Consider the following 14,118-nt stretch of genomic DNA (forward strand, 5'->3'; position numbering starts at 1 on the left):
ACAGGAGACCCAGACCCAGCGGCAACCCCAAGCTGTGCACATGCTCCTTTAGAGGGCATCATCTGGAACTCCATCTAGAACAGGTGATATCCCAACCTAGACCACAATGTAGGTGCAATACCAAACTCTATCACCGAGAGCAGTAGCCAGCACTTCAGTGATGCACTAAGGGAGCATCACTAAAGGGTTAATAGGTCTCTGGCTTTGTGCCTGATGTTAAGTGAAACATAGCACTGGTTGCACAAACCAGATGAGTACCCAGCTGGGTCCAACAGTGAGCTCAGTAGCATCTATCACATAGTGTCTCACTTGCTTCACAGGACACACTAATTAAAAGTTGTGTGGGCAGTTACAAAGCAGTGCTGAATGCTGTCTTCTGCGAGCAACATTTCTCCACCACGGCTATGCACTCCCTGCTATATACTCCACACTTCTCATAGTGGTGAGAAGTGCCAGCAGCAGCATTTACCCAGTTGGTTCCCTTTTAAAAAAGAGAACACTGAAGTCTTATGGCATTTCTGTGCTATTCTCTATTTACCAATAAGCAAATGTATCTGCTGTGCTGTAGAAGTGCCTTTGTGTGTTCTGTTTACCAATAAGCAAGTAGTAGTAGAAAAGAGCAAGAGTCCAGTAGCACCTTAAAGACTAACAAAAATATTTTCTGGCAGGGTATGAGCTTTCGTGAGCCACAGCTCACTTCTTCAGATAAGCAAGTAGGACACACAGAGGCACTTCCACAGCGCAGCAGATCCATTACACCATGTCAGACCCCCACCACACTGAAGCCTGTCTGTTTCCCTCTGTGTCTTTTCTGCTGAACCCTCAACAGTCAGACATCTGACCCTTCCTGGGGGGGCCACCTCTGCCAAGGCCCAGTGCTTTGACAGAGCCATCAGAGGACTGTCTCCTTCTAACTGATGCCTATTGAGAAAACACCACAGTCATTAAGCTCCATTATCAATCTTTTGTCATAGGCTTCAGCTCCCCGCTCCCCATGCTACTTTACGCCAAGTTCATGGGATAGAGCCATTCACCAATAACCAGATTCCAAACCCACAATATCCAGCGTGATGACATCCACTACAAAGGGAGACCCAGGTCACAGTTCTGCGCCACACTCAGCAGATGCTATTAGTCACCCGAAGGTGTCACAGGCAATCCAAATCCTAGAGCACAAGGCAAAGTTTCCCCTCACAGTCTGCTTGCAAGACAATAATCTAACTGTGAGGTCTGCATGCGTGAACTTTAACACACCAAGCCAGCTGAGGTGGTGTTTATTTTGAGCGTCCTCAACTGGGTCGGCTGCATAGATGCCAAGAGAATAGAACACTGTGTACTACGCTGTGCTGGGGGAAGAGGAGCTTGTGGTGGTATGTGCCTGCTGAACACATGTCAGGGTGATGTTCACCCCTCACTCACACATCACACACCACGACACACTACTAGTGCAGCCCCAAGGCAGAAAGGAATGCTCCTGATAACATGGAGCCATCTGCAGAATTGCTTCCTCTTCCCTTTCCCACCAGGGATGTCTGTGATATTGCCTAAAACAGTACACTGGACTCCTCTTGTCAAAAGAACAGCCCTGTGGAAACAATCTTAGGATTCTCTTATGGGGCTCTTAAGCAGTACCAATTTACAAAAGGGGAAATAAAGACAATGTACACAAAGAACAGAAGTTAATGCAGAGTCACATGGCACCATTCAGCAAATGCTTCACTCTTGCACAGAAATCAACTGAGATTAACCTTGTCTGGATTATGCCCATATTGGGCTAGGGTTTTTTTGAAGGGGGAGGCAGCCATTAGGTAAGCTGTATAACAAAGTTGCACTTACCTGTAACTGTTGCTCATCTAGGTCTTCGTGCAGACGCACATCGGGACTGCGCCTGCGCAGGCCTGCTGCCGGATAAGACTTTTTAGCTCTGCAACACCAGGGGGTGCTAACTCCTCGGCGCGCACAGACGGCTTCCTGCCTAAACCACTTTTTCTGCCGCTGCTACACCAGACTGCATAACAGGAAGGCGCACCAGCGGGGTAGGAGGGAGGGAATGTGTGTCTGCACAAAGACCTAGATGAACAAATTACAGGTAAGTGCAACTTTGTTTTCATCTATGGTTTTGTGCAGCCCTACATTGGGATTATAGCAAGCTTCATACCTGCAGGAGGTGGGTGACCACCTTACTGGAACAGTGCATGAAGAACTGCACGTCCAACATCAGCATCTCTCCTGTCTTGCAGATCCAACGCAAGTGGCGTACAAAGGTGTCACCTCTAGACCACGTAGCTGCTCTGCAGATCTCAGCCAGGGGGACCCTTTGATGGAAAGCTGCTGAAGCGCTTTGAGCACGGAGCGAATGAGCCTTGATGACCAAAGGGCAACGCCGACCTGCAGAACTATAAGCAGAGGTGACCGTAGACACAACCCACCTGGCAATGGTCTGGGAAGAGGTTGCCCTTCCCTTTCTAGGGCCAGCATAACAAATAAAGAGCTTATTATCACGTCTGAACTGTCTAGTTCTATTCACGTAATAAAGGAGGGCCCTCCTCACATCGAGCGTGTGGAAAGCCGTCTCGGCATCCAAACCTGGGCTTGGGTAGAACACGGGCAAAACGATATTTTGGCCCAGGTGGAAGCTAGAGACTACCTTAGGGAGGAACTTCAAACAGGGGTGGAGTACTACCTTCTCATTGTGAAACTTTAAGTATGGGAAATCTACCCTGAGGGCTGCCAATTCACTGATTCTCCTGGCTGAAGTGACGGCAACCAAAAAGGCTACCTTGTGCGACAAGGAGGCCAAGTCACACAAAACTAAAGGTTCGAAAGGGGCTTTCAATAATTGGGCTAGGACCAAAGGAAGGGACAACTGCGGGACCAGTTTGGGGACCGGAGGGAAAACGTTAAGAAGGCCCTTTAGGAAGCGCTTAACTAAGGCCTGTGTAAAAACTGATGAACCTCCGATCGGGTCATGGTAGGCTGAAATCGCAGCCAGGTGGACCTTGACTGAGGACACAGAGAGACCACCCTGAGCCAGGTGAAGTAGGTAATCTAAAATCACAGGTAACGGACAGGAGAACGGGGAAAGAGACCTGGTAACAACCCACGACTCAAAGCGATCCCACTTAGTCTTATAGGAGTAGTGGGTAGAAGGCTTTCTGGCCTGCAACAGAACCTCATGAACCTGTCAAGACAGGCCTAAACCCGGGGGCGGAGCCTCCAAGCTGTTAAATGACGATGACTGACATCATGGTGGAGGATGTTGTCCCACACCAACAGGTCCGGAGCCTGCGGGAGGTGCCGGAACTCATTGTTGGCAAGTCTCAATACCGTATTTTCCGGCGTACAAGACGACTGGGCGTATAAGACGACCCCCCATTTTTACAGTTAAAATATAGAGTTTGGGATTGTCCCGAGTCCGCGGCCTGGGGCCGGACCTCGGGACTGCGCCACAACCCCGCGGCCACCCCCGGTCCACCTGGGGCGGCTCAACCCCCGGGGAAACAACACCACTTACCGGGGCGGGAAAAAGAGGGGGTGGGGGCGGCTGGACGAGCTGGCAGCGCGCCGGGAGGCGGGGCTGGCGGGAGGAACAGGAGGAGGCCGGGGGCCGACCTCCCGGCATGGAAGAGTGTGTGCCGACCCGGAGCGGCGGGACGTGGCTCTCAGGGGGAGTCGGCGAGGGAGAAGGGAGCGGGGAAGAAGAGGGGGACGGGGCGAGAGTAAGGGCCCTCGAGAAGGGCGAGGCTAAAGGCGAGGGGAGGACTGAGCCGACGGCCCGTGGAGGGCGGGGCTAAAGGAGGGTTTGGAGGGGAGGGAAGCCCATAAAGACAGAAGCTGAAGCGGAGGCCGGGGAGGAAAGGGGGCATGTTGGGTGTGCTAGGCGGCAGCCAAAACACCCTGTGCCGGGAGAGGAGAGTGGCCACCCCAGCCCCGGCCAGCCGGCCAGCCAGCCGCATGCCTGCCTTGCGCTGCCGCTGGAGCACAGCCGAGCACTTCCCTCCGTGCACCCCGGCGCACCTGGCTCCGACTCCGAGCTGGGCAGTGAGCGCCCTTGCCGGGCTCGCCTCCCCTCCCTCCTCTGCCAGACATGGACAGAGCAGCGGCGGCTCCCCAGGCAGATTCGCCAGTCCTGCTCGGAATTCAGCATCCGGCGGATAAGACGACCCCCGGCGTATAAGACGACCCCCGACTTTTGAGAAGTTTTTCCTGGGTTAAAAAGTAGTCTTATACGCCAGAAAATACTGTAGGTCCGAAAACCAAATCTGCAGAGGCCAAAAGGGGGTGACCAGGATGCAATCGGTGTTGTCGGAAAGGGCTTTTGCTACCACCTGATGTACCAGGGGGACAGGGGGAAATGCGTCCATGGGATCTGGAACGTGTCGCCTATGGAACGCGGGTCGCTGCTGGCGAGGGAACAAAACAGGGGGTCCACCTGTGGGGGCCCCCAGAGAGTGAACAGGGGGAGCAGGTACTCGTCCTGTATTGTTCATTCATGGTTGGAAAGAAAGGTACGACTGAGTCTGTCTGCCAGAACATTCTGGACCCCGGCAATGTGGATGGCTCTGAGGGACATGTTGTACGTGGTAGCAACGTCCCATACCGCAAGGGCCTCGTGGCATAGGGACCTGGAACCCGTACTGTCCTGCTTGTTTAGGTGGTACATGGCAGATGTATTGTCGGTCTGCATAAGGACCCGAGAATCCTGCAGGAAATCTGAAAAGCGATAAGGGCAAACCTGATAGCACGAAGTTCTAACACGTTAATATGGGGTAGGGAATCATTGGAAGCCCACCACCCCTGCACTGAGTGAGTCTCACAGTGTGCACCCCAACTCCATGAGGAAGTATCCGTAGTGAGGGTATGGTGAGGAGACCAGTAGCCAAAGGGGGTACCCACTGACATATTGGCATCAATCAACCACCAAGAAAGAGACCTAGCCACGCCCCTCGGGACCGTGAGATGGAAGAAGGGGGAGTGAACTGCAGGGTTGTATAGCCTGACAAACTAAAGCTGTAGAAGCCTCACATTGAGGCAGGCAAGGGGAACTACAGCAGTGGTGGAGGCCATAAGGCCCAGTACCCTTTGAAAAAACCAGACAGACTGGTGACGGTTGCGCTGAAGAGTATGAACAGTGCATTGTAACGTTCTGACTTTGTCAGAGGGGAGAAAAGCCCTCCCTAGAATAGAGTACAACGAAGACCCTACATACTGCACACACTGGGAAGGGGTGAGTTTGGACTTTACCCAATTGATTAGGAGACCTAATTTAAGACAGGTCGAGACAACCAAATCTCCATGGGAAAGCAGGAGTTCTCTGGACTGGGCAGATATCAACCAGTCATCCAGGTATGGAAATATGGTACATCCCAGGGTACGTAGATGGGCTACTACCACAGCCATGCACATAGTGAAGACCCTGGGGGCAGTGGATAAGCCAAAACCGAATGTTGGTAGATGTAAGGGCCTTGGCGAAATCACAGTACTTCCTATGAGAATGATGAACAGCAATATGAAAATATGCGTCCTTAAGGATAGCAAACCAGTAACTCGGAACGAGAAGTTCAATAATAGAGGGCAAGGACACCATTCTGAACTTCCGAACAACCATTTAATAAGTTTTCTCAAGTCAAGGATAGGTCTAAACCCACCATCCTTCTTATCAACTAGGAACACTCTGGAAAAAAAACCCCAACCTGGGGCATCTTGTGGGACCCATTGTACTGCACCCTTCTTTAGTAATTCACTGAGCTGAACAGTGAGTTTGGAGAAAGGGTTATCCCTGGCTGAACTAGGGGGTGAACACACAGGGCAACTCTTGAATTCTAAACAATAACCAAAATGTATAACTTGAAGCACCCCAAAATCTGAGCAAATAGCAGACCACTCCTCAGCAAAACGAGCTAGACGGTCTAAAAAGGGGGTAGGCTCAGCGGGTGTAGACTGGTACAGTCTGCTGTTGGTGGTCCTTCTGGGGACCTGGGCTAGAATTAGCCCTGGGCCTAGGGGAGAACTTGGCCTTCTTAAAGGACTGATGGTAATTCTGCTGTCGAGGAGGATACTCAGGGCGGAAAGGCCTCTGGCTCCTAAGAAAGGGCGTGGCAAAACCATGCTGGCGTTGAGTGTATCTGTCCCTGGGCTGTTGCTGTTGGAAGGGGGCCACACCTAGGAACTTGGCTGTCTGCTTATCCTTCTTGATGCCAGTTAGGAACTCCGTCGTGTTAGAGGAGAAGAGGGTGGCACCTTCGAAAGGTAGGTCCTCAACTTGGGCATGTAGATCCACAGAAAGGCCTGTGTTTCTGAGCCAGGCAAGGCGTCTGATGGTTATTGCAGTCGCTAGGCCTCTAGCAGCTGTGTCGGCGGCATGCTTGCCGGCAGCAATCTCACGCTTAGAGACCCGTAGAGCTTCTGCTTGGATTTGCTGGATCTGGGCCCTTGAGTCCTCAGTAAAGGGAACCAAGAGGGGGCTGATCTTTTCCCACAGATGTAACTGGTAACCACCCATAATTATTTGGTCATTAAAAATCCCGTCATTCAGGGATGAGGATGTGTAGGACTTGTGTCCCAAAGTGTCAAGACGGCGACTCTCCCTGTTGGCAGGGGTGGAGTGTTGACCAAATCTCTGTCGAGACTCCATCTCCGTAGCAACAACTGAAGACAGAGGAGTGTACAGACAGGAATTCCGCTGACTCCTGCTTGATGCGGTACAAATTTTCCAGCTTCTTAGAGGAAGCTGCAGATGTAGCTGGTCTTTTCCAGATTGGTACTGCGAGGTCAGAGAGGCCTTCTAATAGCGGGAAGGAGACGAACGTGGGGGAGTCTCGATAGAGGCGACTGAGGATCTTATACTGAGGGCGATCCTGAGAGGTGGATACTTCCAGCTCTAGGGCTTGAGCGTTGCGAAGCATCTGTTCAACATGTAACTTGGAATCCTCTGAGGGAGAGCTAGAGACAGCCTCAGGTAACTTATCATCAGGGGAGATCTCAGATCTATTTTCAGATCCATAGATGGATGGTTCCGCCTCGTCCTCCGAATGCTCGGATTCGAACGGGACTGGGGGGGGGGGTGAAGCCGGATGCCTGGACACGACAGAAGTCGATGGAACCGGGGCGGAGCAGGGCGGGATCATAGTGAAAGAAGAGCATCTGCTTGCCATGTTAAGCTGACGGTACCTGCAGAACTCCATCCAGTCCTGGTAGAGTTCGGGGGGCAAGCAGGGTACAGAGGGAGCCAGTTGGTTCCACATCGGGTAGTCCTGCATTCCAAATGCTGGTTCGGGGCTGAATTGCGCCATGAACTGCGGATCAAAATCAACCTCAGAAAAGGACGGAACCGGTGATGCGGAACTGACTGAGGGAGTCTTGGGGGGGGGGGCTAGGCAATCTCTCCCGTTCAGGACGAGACTTGGGAGGCTCGAGATGCTTGAGCTTTTGCTTCTTAGCAGGGGTCTCAGAGGTAGACTGTTTACTCTCTACAGAATGGCGCTTGCGGGAGGAAGGCTTGGAAGACGAAGCCACTTTTCCCGTGTTAAGAGCAACAGTAGATGCCTTGGGGTCCTCAGGGGCCGTTGAGGCCGACGGAACCATGCACGGAACCGGTGGTGGAACAGAGGGTGGAACCGCATTTGGGAGCGACACAGGAGTCGATTTAGCAGTAGAGGGGAAGCTATGCGTCTCCGAGCCCGGTAGAGGGCCAGTAGAAGAAAGGGCCTTCTTCCAAAGGGCCGCTTCCAGTCTGGAATCTCTCTCCGATCTAGCCTTGTGCGTGAATTTTTGGCACACCCGGCAGGCGGTCACATTGTGTGTCTCCCCCAGACAGACCACACAAGACTCATGATCATCGGATTGGGGCATCTTGGAGCCGCAGCTCAAGCACTTCTTAAATAAGGGCTTAGAAGCCATCGTAAGGAGTCGCTCCACGAGTGGGGACTCCTAAGGAAGAGTCGGACGAGCAAGGCTGTCCACACTCACGTTTAGAGCACGAAAAACACTGGCGCAATGAAGAAAACGTCCGTTCACAGTGGCGGCAGAAAAGGAACTGGGAGGCAGGGGGCGCAGCTCCTCCAAGCGCGTGACGGTTTAGGCGGGAAGCCGTCCGTGCGCTCCGAGGAGTTAGCGCCCCCTGGTGTTGCGGAGCTAAAAAGTCTCATCCGGCAGCAGGCCTGCGCAGGCACAATCCCAATGTGGGGCTGCACGAAACCATAGATGAATAAGAGAGCCTTTGAAAAAGTCACAGCATTTGGAGAATGAGTGAACTTAGATGAAGGTGGGGACATTATTCAGTCTGCCTTTTACACTGGTGCAAGAGGAGCCAAAATCATCATCAATATATCTAATTTTCAACATGGTCAAATCTGACAATACTTAGATCTAGAAACAGGAACCCTGAACAGGCAAGAAAGACGTTTATGCAAACCTGAAAATCAACCCAGGTTTGCAGAAAAATCTGACATCTAAAAACAAACTGGGGGGTTAAAAAAAACCCAAATTAATAAAAGAAGCACCTGTAGCTTCAGGAAATAAATGCCCGCAGTGGCAGTTGCTAGGCAGTCACATTACTGCCAGCCTTCAGCGTTGGTTTCTATCAGGAACAGAGGTAGGGCCCTTTCCAGGACTGTTTTGGCCTTTGAGGGAAAATTCATCGGAGCCAGGTCAAGCAGCAATCACTGGACAACTTGCTACCATGCAACTTGCATGTCTCACCCAGGCCTGGCTGCTTGCTATTTTTCAACAGCAGCCTCCCAACAAGTCATTGTGGTGTAGTAGTTAAGAGTTTCAGACTAAGATCTGGGAGACCCACGTTCAGATCACCACTCTGCTGTAGAAGCTCACTGGATGACCTTGGGCCAGTTACACATTCTCAGTCTAACTTACCTCACAGGGTTGTGAGGATAAAATGGGGGAGAGGAGAATAATGTAAACTGCCTTGAGTCCCCATTGTGGAAGATGGTGAAATATAAATGAAATATTAAATATAGCTGAAGATGGGGGGCAGAAAAAGGTAGGTTGGTGGATAGGAAGGAGAGAAGGAAGCAGGGAATGAGGAAATAGTGTGGGGAAGGGGATACAGAGGAAAATGCGGTATCCCCTTGTGGATTTCCCACCATGCAACTGGGCCATGGTTTTCTCAGGCAGAGGATACTGGGGGAGGGAAGGAGGCAAAAGCTAAAGACAGGGACAGATGAAGGTAGGCTGGCTGACAGGTGGGAAGGAGAGAAGGAAGCAGGAAAAGGAGAGCAGCTACAGGGGCTTTCAGGGAAGGGAATGAAGAAATAGTTGTGGAGGTAGAAATGAGATGCTCCCTGCAATTTGTTGCTGGTCCCCCCACCTGTATTTTTTAACAGAGGCATGTTCAAGGGGGAAGTCTCTTCCTTATTCCTGATTGAACTCTTAACTGGAAGCCACAGAGTGTATTCCATGAGCATATCTAAAAGAAAACTATTAGATGATTATATGTCGAAGAGATCTTCCATAAAATTCTTGAATTATTTAAAAGAACCCCCATCTTAGTTACCCCATGTGTGAGCTCTGCCTCCATAAAAATGTTTTAAAAACCCTTGCATAAATCTTTATGAGGCACACAGACTAGACATGTAGAAGCTTCTAGACAATGTTCTGGAACATCAACAGGACCAGCTAGTTTTTGTACAGACAGTGCTCCACATTTTCCGGATGACACCACATGTAAGCAGCAGCACACTGAAACACAGACAGCAGGCCAGAAGGATCCATCAACCGTCCTGGATAGTTCCACAGTACAACAGGACACCCAAAATGTGTTCATTCCAGTGCTGACATACATCAGAAAAGTAAACACAAAGGGACTGGCATGTTCACAGCTGTGTGTTCCTGAAGCCAAATCTATTTGTCTTGTACACCTGTAAAGGTCACCAATATATTTGCTTTTTCTACTTTCCGGCATTACAGGAAGAGTTCCATAACACTGTTAATTCCATGCAGAATTGCCTTTTTTTTTTTACAGCTCAGTACAAAGCCACAGTTTACGTGTCATTTTTTCCACTTCTCCGGTTGCTGAACTATATAAATTAGGTTGCAGCAGTGTTCTTCTAAGACAGAGACAAACTTATATGAGTGATGGATAATCAACTCCTATATCCAGGAAGGTCAAAGAACTAAAATCATGATAAAAGATTCTATACTCATATCTTTTATAGTTACCTCAATAACCTTGGTTTATGAGCACAGACTTTTTTAAAAGCCTACATTTCCTTGAAGTAGTAGAGCATCATTTTCATCCCTCAATACTAACTTCACTTCTGCAGTCTGCTCTCTAAGGTTGCTTGCGGAAGAGCAGCTTCATCCAGTAGCCAAGTGGCAATACTGCACAAGTTGCCCCAGCTTCATGCACAACAGCAAATAGGAAACTATTGCAGAGCAACCAAACTCCTGTCACAAGGTAAGGCGCACTGCAGTCAGCATTTGACTATTCTTTTCGCACCTGGGTGCTGAAAAAAACTAACTTCTCAATGGACAAGGAAGTCTGAAAGTTTAATCCTTAATCTCTGTTGTTTGGGATTTTAACTAGATGAGACACAAGACATCTGTGACCAAATTGCATAACGTATTTAATTACATTTAAAACCAGCCAGAGGGGCTGACGTGTGCACACTCTGATTTGGACCAGGGCCACAGTAGTGGAGCATGGGTGTTAATTGCCCTCCCTCCCACGCTGTTTCCTGGATAGAGATTGCTCCAGCCCCAATGGCTGTCAGCCCCAGTAGGTAAAAGAGGCAGCCGCTTACAAAAGAATTTACAAGATTTGATCATTCCTCATGTCTTACCTAGTTAAGCTCCAGATTCTCAGTGAGATGGAAAATGTATATGTGGCCCTGCCTCTTCCTACTGCCAGAGAAGGCTCACATGATGGTCTTGTATAGCAGCCACCAATGCAGTGTGAAGCGGGATAGCCCACAAACAAGTTTACCATCTCAGTAAGAACTAGGCCTATATTAGCAATTATTTTACTGATGCACAAGGAAACTGCTGAATTAACATTCATCAAGAAGTAACAGGGACCTGTCATTTCTTACACTAGGACAGGGGCGGGGAACCTTTTTTCCGCCAAGGGCCATGTGGATATTTATAACATCATTCGTGGGCCATACAAAATTATCAATTTAAAAATTAGCCAACCAAGCCCTAAGCAGTCAGCTGCCCCAGATGACACCCCCCTGGCAAGGGCAAGCAGGCAGGCATCCAAACGGTGGCGCGCTCGCCCACCTGGTGGCACAGGATGGTCTGTTGCACCAGCCGGGCACAGCCGTCCAGCCGCACATCGAAGTTGCTCCTGCTCCGCATAGTCGGGGCCGGATTCTACAGCCGGCTCCTGCTACCTCTGCCTGCAGGGATGAAATGAGGACACACTGGCTAAGAACTCCCCCCCCCCCCCCGTGCGCATTCTGGCCCTGCCTCCTTTAACCCCTCCATTGTCACCACTTCCGTCCCCAGCCATCTTGTAGTACAGAGGGAATATGTTTCTCCATGGCCCGGGTGGGAAAGGGTTAACACAGTTTCTTGGGCGGTCCTAGCAGCTCCATAACTAACGACTCTTCTGCAAAGGGGGGAAAAGGTTCCTTTTCTCGGCAAAACAAACTCACATCTGCCTTGAACAGAGGCTATTCCTGTCCGTGGGAGGGGGCGGATCACCAGTCTTAGATCCCTCTGAGCTAGAGATCTGCCAGGACCCACAAAGGGCCAGACCAAATGATTTCGCGGGCCTTAAATGGCCCCCGGGCCTGACGTTCCCCACCCCTGCACTAGGAGTTAATATACTGCATTTCCCACCCTGTCCAGATGCTCATTTCTTCAGCTATACCTCTGCAACTTCATATTGTATCTGCTCATCTCAGTTCATCCTGCACTAGATATTACATTTTGCCTAACAACACTTGGGAGAATCCCACACCTACACTAAGCGAACGGATTCCTCTTTGGGTCAGATCTTATTTTTGACTAGCCTCTCTTTGTAACACACATCCTCTTCTGTTATGTACATAAAGCCGGCCTAATGGATTCAAACTCCTATGCATCTGATAGAGTGCGCTCTCACTCCTAAAACCTTATGCTGGAAATGTTGACAGTCTTGAAGGTGCCAGTGGACTCATGTTTTATTTTACCGTGTGTGTGTGTGAAGTGCCATCAAGTCACAGCCGACTTATGGCGACCCCTCTTGGGGTTTTCATAGCAAGAGACTAACAGAGGTGGTGTCTCCTAAAAATCTAGCTAGACTCTTTGTCCAATATTAAGACAAAGCCAGATGACACTCAAATGACAGATGAGCAAGAACAGATGTTGCTTAATAAGTAGAAATGCCAACAAATCCCAACTAAACCTCTTATACTTTCCCATCACACTTAGCTTATTATCTGGCCTAGGAAATCAACAACTTGCCACATGGGAGAATCAAAACACATTCATATTTCTGTCAGGAACCGCTCAGAGGAAGCAGGAAATCTCACAAAAAGTAATCTGAGTACAGGGAAGGAGGATTTTAGAACAAAGCTGTAAAACAGCCACACAATTGCTGCTGTATAGTAGTATCTGTTTCCCACTTTTTCCTCATTTGGGGAAAATTTTATAGCTTATTTGATTGGTCAGTCCTTTAAGATCCCGTCAGACATTGTGAAAGCGCTTGGTGTAGGAAACCTGAGTGTAGATTAATATAATAACTGTGTGCCATCAAATCACAACCTATTATGGCGACCCCGAGAACAAGGGGTTTCCAAGGAAGGGATGAAGCAGAGGTGGTTTTCCACTGCAGCCTTCTGCATAGCAACCAGTTTTCCTTGGTACTCTCCTATCCCAGTACTAACCGGAACCAACACTACTTAGCTTCCAATCTCTGATGACATTGGGCCAGCTTGGGTGGCTGCGTGTAGAATACCACATGGCAAGCAGGTGCACTCACACATACCCCTGTTTTTCAGAGCAGGTGGACGGGGTGCACGTTTCTTGTGTAACCACACACTAACAGGCATACACCTGTGCAATCTTCACATATACAATCTATACACAGATTTCATACTAAACTGCTACGCAAAAACGCTTGCCCTTGTCCCTTCTGTAAAGTCAGCCAGGAAACTGGGGGAAACAGGGCATAAGTCTTAAGGTGGGTTTCAGTTTCCAGTGGGGATTTGAAGTGAGGAAACGGGGAGTTGCAAAGGCTTCAAGGTGAAGCTATAAAAGGCCATATTATGAATAATATTTATTTGTTTAAAATAGTTTTATTGAAGCATACAAAATACTATTCATAGTATATAGTATTATGAATAATGTTTTAAGTGGAAAGGCGGTAGTGGCGCTCGTCGAGGCCATACCACATCCTTGGGGTCTGGATGGAGCATGGCCGACCAGCGTGCCCCCATGTCAGCGAGGGCGTCCAGTCGAGCCCCGGATAGCAGGCTCCGTGTCTCCTTCCCACCCCCGTTCTCATTCCTTGGATCGCCAGGCATTAGCGTTTCAATGGAGATCCGATGTGAGATCTCCGGCGCCGCGGAACTATGCCTGGGAGCCCGGAGATCTAGTCAATCTCACCAGGAGGTTCTGTAGAGGGCACTCACCGGCTAACCCTTCCTGATTGTCACCTTGTATCCTTTCACGTTCAAACCAGCTCTGCTGCATCTCACCTTTTCACGTCCTACCATTGATGTAACCAAATGTCTTGTACGTTCAAAATATTGTCGAAGGCTTTCACGGTCAGAGTTCATCGGTTCTTGTAGGCTATCCGGGCTGTGTGACCGTGGTCTTGGTATTTTCTTTCCTGACGTTTCGCCAGCAGCTGTGGCTGGCATCTTCAGAGGAGTAACACTGAAGGACAGTGTCTCTCAGTGTCAAGTGTGTAGGAAGAGTAACATATAGTCAGAAAGGGGTTGGGTTTGAGCTGAATCATTGTCCTGCAAAAAGTATTAAAGGTAATGTGCTAATCATTGTCCTGTAAGTATCAAGATAATGTGCTAATGAGGGTGTCCTTCAGTGTTACTCCTCTGAAGATGCCTGCCACAGCTGCTGGCGAAACGTCAGAAAAGAAAATACCAAGACCATGGTCACACAGTCTTGTACGTTCCCTATAAAGATGACCAGCATTTCCCCAGCCTGTATTCT

General features: G+C 49.6%; 1 protein-coding gene across 1 annotated transcript in view; it reads right to left on the reverse strand.

Moving 5' to 3' along the window:
* IFRD2 (interferon related developmental regulator 2) overlaps positions 1-14,118 on the reverse strand; it is a 36,545-nt gene that overhangs the window by 21,959 nt on the left and 468 nt on the right. The gene's annotated exons all lie outside the window — the stretch shown is intronic.

Source organism: Euleptes europaea, chromosome 1 (assembly GCF_029931775.1).
Source record: "Euleptes europaea isolate rEulEur1 chromosome 1, rEulEur1.hap1, whole genome shotgun sequence".
In the NCBI taxonomy this organism is placed as follows: Eukaryota; Metazoa; Chordata; class Lepidosauria; order Squamata; family Sphaerodactylidae; genus Euleptes; species Euleptes europaea.